The sequence below is a fragment of the Sceloporus undulatus genome, chromosome 4, assembly GCF_019175285.1.
Source record: "Sceloporus undulatus isolate JIND9_A2432 ecotype Alabama chromosome 4, SceUnd_v1.1, whole genome shotgun sequence".
NCBI classification, from domain to species: Eukaryota; Metazoa; Chordata; class Lepidosauria; order Squamata; family Phrynosomatidae; genus Sceloporus; species Sceloporus undulatus.
In genome coordinates, this window is record NC_056525.1 from 194,347,049 (window position 1) to 194,360,090 (window position 13,042).

The 13,042-nt window shown below is 37.7% G+C and overlaps 2 protein-coding genes across 3 annotated transcripts in view; one reads left to right on the plus strand and one right to left on the minus strand.

Moving 5' to 3' along the window:
* SPIDR (scaffold protein involved in DNA repair) overlaps positions 1–13,042 on the plus strand; it is a 1,328,422-nt gene that overhangs the window by 360,584 nt on the left and 954,796 nt on the right. The gene's annotated exons all lie outside the window — the stretch shown is intronic.
* The window catches only part of NOL4 (nucleolar protein 4), a 100,275-nt gene that overhangs the window by 35,467 nt on the left and 51,766 nt on the right, over positions 1–13,042 (minus strand). The gene's annotated exons all lie outside the window — the stretch shown is intronic.

Consider the following 13,042-nt stretch of genomic DNA (forward strand, 5'->3'; position numbering starts at 1 on the left):
ATATCACAAGGATGTTGTATGTTGCTAGAAACCCAGGTTACACCAATGTATGTCACCAACAGCATTCTAATCTCAGTCAGCTGATGCTGAGGGCTAGGCACAACTGCAAAGTGTTAAGAGGACAGTGCCATGCAACTTGCTCTGCCCCATAAAATTATCCATCAGATATATTGGAGGACATTGTCCTGTTCCAATGATGAAACAAGATCCAGTATCCTGCTCAGTCCATTTCTGCACTTGGAATCAAATCCGCCCTATTCAGCTTCTGCACATTTGCCTACACAGACTGTGATTTTTCTTATGTGTTTTTCCCCTAAATATTATGTATTGAGTTTTGATATAGATGTAATGAGTGTTCATTGTTATATGGTGTAATTTAATTCATTAAATCCATGGCTCTGAATGAAGGAGATGAGAAGGACCTTTGTTATTGTTGTTTTTGTTATTGTTGTGTACCTTCAAATTGTTTCCAGCTTATGGTGATACTATGGCAAACCTTTCATGGGCTTTCTGGGGCCAAGAATGTGTGACTCATTCAAGATCACCCACTGGGTTACCATGGCAGAGCAGGCAATTGAAATCCTGATCTCCAGAATCGTAGTCCAGTTCTCAAACCATGCACCACTCTGGCTCTAACTAGTCATTATTTATCCATACAAGAAACTGCACTTCAGTCTATGAAAGCTCATGCTGCCAACTTCTTCCTTTAGTTAGTCTCAAAGGTGCTACATGATCTCTCTACATACTGATTCTACAGACTAACATGACTATATCTTGAATTATCATCGTTATTAAACACATGTAGGGCCTGAACGGAAGGCCAAAATAAAGCCACTTCAGGTCACTTTGGAGGTATGCTGTTTAAATGATGCATGCATCCTAAGAGGCCAAAAACTGCACCAAAGCCATGCTCCAGTCCTAAGGTCTGGAGTGCAGTTTTTGGCACAGCTTTTGGCCTCTTAGGACGCATGTATCATTTAAACAACATACCTCCAAAGTGACCCGAAACAGCTTTATTTTGGCCTGTCTGTTCAGGCCCTTAGTTAAAAGGTGGAGGGGAGAGCTAGCTAGCTTTGCCCACATTGCCTATAGTTCCATTGCTCTGCTCTTGTGGAGAACAAGAAGTCTCAGAACTACTGAATAGTACAGATTTCTCATCAAGAATCCAGATCTTGAGAATGGAAGAATGTCTCAAGGTAAATGTTTTGCTTTAAGTTTCTAAATATTCAAAAAAATATTTGAGGGGTGGACTTGCTCTGTGTGTGTGTTTGTGTGTGTGTGTGTGTGCGTGCGCGCGCGCGCATGTGGCTAGAAATATATGGAGTAGATTTTTTAAAAGTCTATTTTAGGCATAAATCAGGTTCAGGTGCCATATTAACTGCAAAATGATGCACTAGGGAAAGAAAGAAAATCACACATAAAATGATATGATTTGTAATCATTTAGTAAACAGACCTTGGGCAGTAGTTCATGAAAATATCAGTAGTGAAAAAGGCAAATGTGCTGTCATGAAATATTAGGAAATGGATTAAAAATAAAAGAGCAAATATAAAACCATTATAGAAACGTGTGATGTATCTGCCTTTGGAACACCACGTTTCTCTTGTTATCCTAAATCAAAAAGGATGTTGTAGGGTAGAAAAGGCACAAAAAAGAATCTTAAACAGTGGATGGCATACTAACTACTTTCTAAGCATTTTTGCAATAAAGTGGTCTAGAAATAATGCAAATGCATAGCAATAAATAAATAAATAAAAGAAATTCACCACAGTACCATAGCAGTTGTTCTAAAGACCTTAAGATATTTTTTTTCTTTTTTAAATTTTTGTTTATAGCAACAGCATCAAAGTTGTAGACAAATTTGTCATTTAAGGCTGAATTAAGGTGAAATGGGATCACCTGAGGATTTCAGTACCTCTAGATGCAAAAGGGAGGAGGGGATGGAGGGAGGAAAGGGATTGGACACACCTACATCTAATGCCACAATCCATGTCATAAGCAAGATGCCCACAAATGAACCAAAACATACTGCCTCTTTATTGAAGTTGGTTTTTTTTAAGCGAAGAGGTTGTTCAAACAGTGGAGCAAAAAAGAGATGACCATAAAGATTGCAATACTAAACAGCACAAATCACCCGCCTAGATGAGGCAAATCGCCTGAGGACTTGCCACCTCGGGACCTTCCAATTTTAATAATCTTTTATTGCGAAGCACCATCTATTCTTTAAAACACATTAAACAGCAGGTGGCAAACTATATTTTCAAATTAAGTAAACCTAAATCTCCTCATTGCTGTGCGTCTTGCAATATTTTAAATTTCACTCTTGATTTTTTTCCTTTGCCATATAAACTTAGATAAGTCGCTCTGCCATTGTTTAAATGCTAAATCATTTGTCACAACTGATATTGATTGAAATAGAAATAACATTTTTGGTAACACATTCATTTTTATCACTGATACCCTCCCTAACATAGAGAAATTTAAAATCTCCGATCTCTGAATATCCCTTTTGATGTCAGTTAACACAATTGTTTAGAAATAATGTACAGTTCGTATTTAGCATTCTGTGATACACTGTGACCCCAGTCATGGTTTCAAAGTTTTCTTGGAGAGAGGACAAAGGAGAAAGAGTGGGAAAGATAGAGGGAAAGAGACAGGGAAGGAAAATCATGAGTGTAGCTTATGATAATGAATAGAAAGAGATAATGATAAAAAGAGGGTTCAGGAAAGAGGGAGAAGATAAATGTTGCCAGTGAAATTGCAGAGCAGGGAGAAGGAGGGAACTTACAGGTCACAGCACATGAAACCTTTTATACAAGAGAAACAAGAAGCAAAGAAAAATAGTTAAGGTACCAAGACATGTTGGAGAATTGCCATGGAGAATATACAATGAAAGCGAAAGAACATTTGATGAAAGGTTATGGTTTTCATGATTCTCTTATTTACAGTTATTTGAAAGATTTAAGATGGATAAAAATATGGTTTTGAGAAAAATAAATCAGAGTTTGAATTGCAATTATATACAGTGATAAGCAGGTGAATTTTTGTTACAATTGGATATGGAAAATTAACAAATAAAGGATTGTACAATAAAATGGGCTAAGAATTGTGGATATAATATACAAATGGAGCAATGGGAACGGATGTTGTTAAAGGGGTTGAAATTTACTTTATATTATGATCTTACTTTTATAATATAGATTTACTTTATGTTATGATAAGAACTATAAAGTGATGTATCACTGGTATGACACCTGAAAAATTATCTAAGATGTACAATTTTTGAATGTATGATGGAAATGTGAACAAACTCCCTCAGAGTGTGGTGGAGTCTCCTTCCTTAGAGGTTTTCAAACAGAGGCTGGATGACCATCTGTCAGGGATGCTTTGATTTGGATTTCCTGCATGGCAGGGGGTTGGACTGGATGGCCCTTGCAGTCTCTTCCAACTCTATGATTCTATGATTCTATGACATATTATCATAAGTGGTGGATTTATGAAAAAGCTAAAGAGTACTGGGTACAAATACAGAGAATTTTAAAGAATAATATACAATTAAAGTCTGGACTTTTTCTTCTGAGTGTGATGGATGATCAACTAGAAAGGAGTTATAGAATAATACTTCAATACATGGCTACAACTGCAAGATCATTATATATTCAGAAATGGAAGAATAATATATTGCCTACTAAAGAAGAATGATTGTTTAAAATGAGTGATTTTGCATAGACTGATAATTTGTCTATTTTGATTACAGAAAAATTGTTAGGAACTTTTTTGAAAGACTTGAAACACCCGATCAACTATTTGAGAAACTGTGTCAATTGATTTTGAAAATTAGTATGAGTTAAATTAATGGATGAAGTACAGCATCTACTCTGTAGAGAGTGAAGAAGGATTTAGGAAATACCATAACCACAGAAAAGAGAGTTTAAGTCAAATATTGTACTACAAATATTGTAGTAGTATAATTTGTAGTTTATGTTTCATTTTTGTGTTTCTTTGTGGCTTATTTTATGGTATTTTATTTTGTGTTTCTTAGTGTGCATTATTCAATTTTTAGTTTATGCAGAATTTTCATTAAAAAGATTCTCAGTATGTTAAAACACTACCATCACTATCACCACTAACATATTATTATATTTACCCCCCCCCCCCAAACATTTGGTCATTTTAGTGCCATGATGATCAGTTTCATGAAGATCACAATGATGATAACAGTGGAAGCAAGGGAGAATTGCACAACATGGTTGTATAGAAAAAATATGTGTCCCATGTAAACATTCAATAATGGGAGGAATCCTTTAAAAGCAGACTTTGCTTGGAAAATGTTGTTTGGTTGAATTTAAACTATCCTCTGTTGTTAAAAGCAGTTTTCGTGAAAACATTAAAACAGAACTGGGAAAAGTTTGAGTTGTTTTATTCAGATCAGACCATGGAAATTTTCCAAATATAGAAATATTTTCTCACTTCTTAGACTTTGTACTTATGATTCTATAATTCTATGTTTATTTTCATTGCTTGCTCAGAGCAACTTAATATACAGTAATATACAGCTGAAGGGCATAATCAGTGACTTACTGGCTATGACAGTCCCAGGGGCCATCCCTTGTTCTTAGGTTTTGGTCCTAAAATTTCAGGGTCTGGGAAGCTTAGTCTGGGAACTTTATAGCCAAAAGCTTTGATGAACTCTTACATACCATGAAAAAAGAGAAAATTCATCTCCTCCCAAAAGATGACAAAATGTCCTCTCTCAGCAGTCAGCAGTCAAGGAATGCAGTAGGGTCATAAAGCTGCCTTACCAGAGCTTCCAGCCCAGTGATTAGAGTTCAGAGGGTCAAGCCAGTATGAGTCCAAGTCAGCAGGAGAAGCCAATCGGTAGAGGCATCACATCCAAGGTGCATTGGTATCAAGGTCAGTCCACGAAGCAAGGTTCAAAGCTCTTGAAATCATATGAGTCAAGAGTGAAGCAGGTCACAACTTCCAGAAAGGCTGGTTGTCAGCAATGACTGTCCAGAGGCAAGGCTGGGATATTTATGTTCTAGTAGACTCCCACAGTTGTTGACTGATTTCAGTTCATTTCCTATAAATACACTCTGACTGACATAAGCTCCTCCCTTTCTTGTCTGTATTCACTTGGGATAGGTATTATCTGGGCTATAGCTATGCCTTGTGGCTTTGGAGGGAGGGGGGTACCCTTGTTTGTCTCTTGCATGGGTATGTCTCTCTGCTCTGTCCCTCGACCCTGATCATCCGTCACACTTCTAAAACATCATTGAGGTGTCCCACTTCTCTCCCGTCGATGAAGTGTTTGCAGAGAAGCCATTTTTGCAGAGAAGCCATAATGGAATCTTCCATTATTCAAAAAATGGCTTCTCCACAAACACTTTGACGTTTGTTTGGGAGAGAAGCAGGATGCCTCAATGACATTTTGGAAGTGCAATGGACGATCACACCTTCACGTTTTAGAAGGCCCATGGTAAGGGCTCTGTGTGATAAGCTCCTTAGTCTGCCTTACTGTCTGTGTTATATTCCTGACCAGGGTCTGGAAAGGGGGCATGACACAAAAGAGCACAAGGTTTGTATAATGTTTGTGGGTGTATTGCTACAAATTTAGAATTTATTCAAACTGAAATAGATACCAGCACATCTTGCTATAGTGGGAAGCCTGAGACTAGATGACCTATGTATATGTTCATTTTAATATACAGATACTGACTGACAGCTTCCCTTCTTTTGCAATCACTTCTTGTGGTCCTTTTGGCTTCAGAGTAGATTTGGACTTGGCACCCATTGGAACAGAAGACCATCCTCTATAAAGTAGCAACCACAACCACCATACTCAGGAACAATAATACCAAAAACAAACAAACAAAAACATTCTTTAAAAGAAAAGTTTTTACTCAAAATATTTTGCTAATATGAGTAAGAACATACTTTGCCCCAAATGAGAGAAATTTCAGAAAGTATCAATGCAAAAAGAGAGGAAAAAATAAACAAGCATATCAGTATAAAACATGCCTATTTATTTTTCTAGAGATGCCTGGTACTGTGATTTTTGTGCTTTCTCATTATTATGCAAAGCACTATATAGCACAGGACTAAGAGATAATCTTTCCATATTTATTTAATATAATTTCACTTCACAGCTTGATCGAAGGCCAGAAAAGCTAAAGTGATGGTTATATAAAATCTGTTCAAGGCATGAAATAGCTCTTTTCATGTAACTGATTTGATAGGGTAATTTTTTGAAAATGACTCTTCTCGTCTAACATAAATTTATTGAACAAATCTTTGAGAGGTTAACTGATAGAAAGCAATATGACTGCAATGGAGTTTTATCATGGCAAACAACTAACCAGAGTCTACTAGTTTGTTTACACGAAATAGTTGGAGCAATAAGAATTTTAAAATCAAACATTTCAAATAATTTTTCACTGAAGAATTGAATATGTTCATCTTAGTTACATTTATAGGTATCACGAAGCCCCAAATTCCTGGTTTTGTCTACAATGTCTACAATGGCAAACAGCCTCCTTCTCACTCACTCCAACCAATATAACCATTTTGGGTGCAACCCTTCCAAAAGTAGTTTAGTTCAAAACCCCATGTGGTTTTTGTTGGAGGGGAGTTGTGCAAGATTGCTGGGCTTGGAGAAAAATGCAATGTTGCACGCGTGCGTGCACACAACCACACACACACACAGAGGTGGCTATCTCGAAACTTTTTGTTTAAACATGCTTAGGAGTTAGCAAACTGCACACATTATCCATCCTCATTTGCAATGCTGAAATAGCAGCACAATTACATTGCTACTCAAGAAAGAAAAGAAGCTACAATCAAACATTTAAGCATATATTGCATTATCTATAAATGGAAGTTAAGGCTTGATGTTTCCAAACAAGTCAGGTTTAGAAGCAAACTTTAAACCTGGGTTTACTCTCATGTTATGAATCCTAGCTTGTTTGGAACCACTTGACCACAGTTTTGGTTGCTCTGCCACCTGGAGAATGAAATGGGAAGAAAGAGGCTGCATGTGGATGTATGGTTTACAAGCTTAGCATGATTTGAGAACTAGGGCCTGGTACAGACGGGCCTCATGGCACGTCTTGATGACGTGCTAGGGTTGCCTCGGGGTGTCGCTTACAGATGCCCCGCAACCCTAGTATTTCTTCTGTACATAAAAATGGTGGCACCCTGTACAAATGGGTGCTGCCATTTTGACACGACGGATGCCTAGCATCTGCACATCGCAGCACCATAATGATGTCGCGAGTGCACCATTGGTGCACTGCAGCATCATTATGGTGCTGCAAAAAGAACTTGCTTTTTGCGGGTTCTTTTTGCTCCGCAAAGAAGCTGTGCAGTTTGTCCGCTGCGGCTTCCTCACAGAGCAAATCAGGGTGCCAGCAGACCGCACTTTTTGGGTGGTCTGTACCAGGCCTAGGTCAAAGACAGCTAATTTAATTTTTGCCACTTTTTTACAGAGCAACCAGTGACTAAGCCCATATTCTGATACAAGATATTGTAATAGTCACTTGCTTGCATAATACTGTTGAACAATACATATGAGATACTCTGAATACTTTGAATACATATATACTTCAGCCTAGAGTTTCCACCAGTTTCATTTTATCTAAAGACCTCTTTATGAAAGGGACAAAGTATAGTCACAAGGATATTTACTTGAAAGTAAATACCACTATGTTTAGTTGACTTATTCTCAGTAATTGCATTTAGAATTCCAACCTTGCTGTGGCATATTTCCATAGCATATACAGAAATAAGGATGCAACTGAGGTGAAGAAGGTTTATTCATGTATTCTAGCAAAGGGTCTCATTTATCTTAGTAAGTGTAAGCTTATATCACTTACTTTTATCTCTAGCAAAAAAAAAGATATAAAAACAGGGGCTGGGTTTAATCAGTAGAGGAACATTTTGAAGTGTTTTAACATCAAGTGAAGGCCTTTTTCTAATAAGAGACTATCTGAATATTAAGATCAGCAGCAGCACCCTTGTTGTGCAAACAAATCTGCATCTCACTGAATCTAAGTTCTGGAACTCCTTTTTTAAGGGACATTATTTTCAGTCATTCTTGGATTTGTTTTCCATACCTGTGTGAAGGTCTTTTGGGGATGTCCTTTGTGATTGTGTCTTCACTTTAACTTATTTTCATCTTCTAGTCCTTCCTTGCTAGCTCTCATTAACAACATTTTTACTATTGATAACAGACGTTTGACTCTCTCTGTGTGTGTGTATGTGTGTGTGTGTGTGTGTGTGTATATATATATATACATGCATTTATAATTAATTTTTCTAGGTGATTTGAATACCTTTTAAAGCAGAGGTGTGCAAAGAGTGGTCCTTGAGTGATAAACACTCCAGGGCCATTTTTGTGGCCTCCAGGGCTCAAAAAGCTTTTGCTCTGAAATGTTCTGTGGTGTGAGGGCACTTCCACCATGTTTAGCAGCCCCCACCCCTAGAAATCAAAACAAATTTTTGCATTTTTTTTTAAAAAATGTTTTGCCCCCAAATGCCTTCTAAGGGGTGTGTGAGGCTTTCTCAGCATGTTTCTGTTTCTTCCTGAGCCAATTTAGGTGCAGAGGAGGCCTTTGGTATAATGTTGTGGACTCAAGTTGTATTCATGTCACTTCGGTGACTCAGTTGGACTCAACTCCACAATAAATGGCACACTCACTTGACTCAACTCACATATATTTTTAGGAATTGACCTGCTGGCCTTGGTTCAGTAACATAACATATTCATCCAGAAATATAACAGAACAGAAAACAGTCTTCCTCCTTTGAACAATATTTTCATCTTACTGCTTTGTACCTACTGGTAATGTGAGGGAAGGGGGACCTTACATTTGCTGTACAGGAAGTGCCCACTTATTTGAAAAATTAGGGATTGGGACCCTGTCTGACAATGGAATCTGTTGAAAAGCAGGAACTGAGGGGGGGGGGTATCTTGCAGAAGCATTTTTGTACACTCGCCCTCAGAGTATGGGGCTCGTTTTCTGGACTTGCTCCCAAAGTGTGGGGCCCATTTTTCAGAGGGGAACAACAAACAAATATATTAGGCAATGGGCTTGAGGCTGAAAGATCTTTCAAAAGCTTTTCTTAGGAGTAGCAGGCAACACTCACCCTAAAGTGCAGGGATCATACCTAATGAATTTGCTGTTCCCCTCTGAAAAATGTTCCTTGCGCTCTCAGGAGCAAGTCTTGCCTGATGCTTGAAGTGAATGATGTCATGGACGTAGCACAAATGGCAGGGTCAGCAATCAAAATATAAATTCAGCTTTCTGCACCAGTATGTTGTTCCCCTCAGCAGGCACAGCAACCTATCCCTCCAAGCACTTGCACAACCAACACCAACTTACCTAATTCAGTACAGGTATAATCTTCAGCTGCTCTTCTAACCAACTCTTCAAACCTCATTTTAAATTATAACCAGAACCCACTGATTTGATGCACAGTCAAAACAATGGACCACACATCAAATATACAGGTTCTGAGTATAATTTTAATTGTTTTAGCCTAACTTTGTGCACATCTTCTAGATTTTCTAGTTATTATACACCCAACACTGTCTATCACCACTATTTTTTCCTGTTAACTTTGGTGCTTTTCAGAGCACCCAAAAAGGGCACTCTGCTGGCGCCCGTGTTTGCTGTGCAAGGGAGCCGCAGCGGACAAACCGCGCGGCTTCCCCGCGCAGCAAAAAGAACCTGCAAAAAGTGGGTTCTTCTTGTGGTGCAGTAGTAATGGCGCACTTGCAGCATCACAACTGTGCCACGATGTGCAGACACTAAGTGTCCATCACATCAAAATGGCGCCGCCCATGTGTATAGGGCACCATCATTTTTACGCCCCCAGTACGTACTGGGGTGAGGCCTGATTGGAAGCTGCGTCCTTGGCCAACCCCTAGTACGTACTGGGGGCAGAGCAAAGGCCCGTTTGTAACAGGCCTTTGGCTCCCAGTCTTGAAACTCAACTTTAAACATGACTTGAAAGCACTGTAACTTTCTGATCACTTCTGTTGTATTTGATCCATATCGTTGTATTTGTATTTGGCTTCTGGGGAATTCACCTGTCATCTCACTTATAAAAACAACTATCAGAAAATTATTATAGTTATTACTTCTGACAGTGATACAGAATGCAGTGCATTGTTATGTATTCCATAACACATTTGCCCCAACACAGAATTAAGAATCAAACATTTATAATAACATGAGAGAATGTCTGCAGGTCTGTCTTTGGTTGTCATAACTCATTGGGGTATCTTGCTAATGCCTCAAAATTTGACAGAATATTTTTGGTTGTTATCCAACTTGTGGTGCCAAGTTTGAAGATAAATTTCCAAGTGGAGGAACTGCTAGAAGCAAAAAGCAGAGCAGCCATAATTCATCAGGAAATCATTACAGATTCCTAAAAAATTAAGAGTGTTTTTGGCCCTTGTCCATGTTGCATGTTGCACTGCCTAGTTTCAAGTCATAATTAGGAAAGGGGTAGAACAGTTTAGTAAAAGATATATATATATATATATATATATATATATATATATATATATATCCTCAAAATTTGACAGTAGTCATCCAAGTTCCAGTGCCTAGTTTCAAGTTCAAAAATCCAAACTGGGGGCTTCCTAGAGCCAAAAGGAGGGCCTGTTATCACTTCATAACAAAGGCACTGTGAAAAAGAAATAGCCGTGAGATGAGGTCTGAATGGAAGCTCTACCTGTGTTCAACTAAATGCAAGTACTGTATAATGCTCCACACAATAGTGTATCCTGATAAAATATGACTCCTGCTCACTCAAGACTCAAACCTAGTAGTCAACTGTATGAATAGTTCATCATGTTAGAAGATCCCACAAGCAATACATTTTGATGAGGAAGCCAATGGAGTTTTAAAATCTTGCAAAACTTATTTTATGCATTTTGACTAGCCCAAAAAAGGTATAACTGTTTTGTGCATTTTAGATGTTATTGTACTTTGCTGTCTCTGTTAACTTTGATAGGTAAATTGAACCTTTAAAATGAATGAACCTGTAGTTGTTATTGTTGTGTGCCTTCAAGACATTTCTGAGTTATGGAGAACCTAAAGAGAACCTAAAGAGAACCTATCATGTGGCTGAGGGAATCCATGTGGCCGAGGGAATGTGACTTGCCCAAATCCACCCAGTGGGTTTTATGGCTGAGCTGGGAATCAAACACTGATCGTAGTCCAATCTCAAACACTACACCACTGTGGCTCTTGAACTTGTAATAACCTTCTGGTAATTTATGCATAAGAAAAGTCTACAGTCTTTCTTAGACTAGAAGGAAAGTTAATTGAAACTAAAGTGAAATGTAGGGGTGAAACAGATGGGTGACTAGGCACAGCCTCTGGCTGCTCAAGCCACAATCAGGCCACAATCAGCCCAGAAGCATGGCAACTGCCCACTCCTGAAGTAGGCTGCTGCCGTGGGTCTAGAATGAGCTGCTCGCAGGAGTGGTTTTTTGCCACTCCTTTTTCTAGCTGCTTTCAATCGCCTTAGGCATCCTCAGACCCACTTCCAGATGCTTCGGGAGCATATGTCACCTGCACGCCACACTGTCAAAACAGCTGGAAGCCACTCCTTTTGGCCCATCTATTTCGGGCCAACATATCCATATCTAAGATGTTCTCTCTTTTTACCCTAAGCAAGTGTTTAAGCATCATTGCTTACTACCATTCTTAGATTCAGTTTTCATTAGTAATGAGTTACTTGTTCATATTCAGTAGTGCTTAACATTAAACTATTTGTTATTATAATATGTAGCTTTATATTTATTTATTTTTAAAAAAACACCAATCACATTTGTGTCCCATCTTCTTTCCAGTATGTTTCAAAATATGATGCGTAGAATCATCACATTTTATTATCACAAAAACTCCTCAAATGACTTTCCTGGGATAAACAAGCTTCATGACAGAGCAGGAATGTGAACCCATGTTTAAATCTACTCACTGGTATTCAATACATATTTCCCTAATTTGTCATTCTATATGGATTTCAGACTTGTAGTGCAAGAGAAAAAGATGATTATTTTAATAATAATTTATTGTCATCTTAATATTCTTCTTTCCATCTTATGCTTATTTCGCCAACTATATGAAATGGCTGAATTACACCTTAGGCAAAAGTATGTGCATGTACCTATCAATGTCATCTGTTTATTGGCTTATAAAAAAACAAACCCATAGGAACAACATCCCCAGAAGCACATAAAGAGTCTGCTTTCATTTAATTAATTCAGTGTTTGTAGTTTATTAAGCCAGGTCTTTGAGTATGCGCAATATTAGCAATGTTCCTATTCCTAACCATATTTACTTGAAATAAATCCAACTAATTTCAAGCCCATTTCCAAACACTTACGAAACCATTTGCATCCTCATACTAATGTTGAGAAACCATGCAAAACAGCAACAAACACAGTAGCATTCAGTGATTCATTAAAGTAGCCTGTTATATTTTATTGATGGAATTTTAAAAGCATTAAAATTATTCCTACTTTCTATATTCAGTTACATAAATGTTGGAGTCCAATGGGCCGGACAGGATTTTCCCCCCCTAAAGGATTCAATTGTCAGCAACAGCAGCAGAAAGTATCAGAATCCTATTAGATTAAATAATTTCGCATTCTAATTACAGCAACATATATGACAAATGTCTCTCTACCATGGTTGCTATTTAACTGTATTTATCTTCAAAGAGTTTCCTTGTTTTATTCCAAGTAATACAATAGGAATAGTGGGGAGGAAATTCTTTTGAAAATGTCATTTTCTTAAAACAACCTTGACAATTTTAATTCAAACATGTGCTTGCATACATATAAATGCTGACGAACTTTAATACCAGCTTGACTTAATATGGGTATTTATCTGATTTGCAAAGAAAATATTTTCTCCAAATATTTGCTACCAGAAACTTTTGAAAAAATATATTTCAGTTTTTTTAAAAAAAATTGGTATTGCTCGCATTAATAGCATGTAAATATGACTTGTAAGCACAA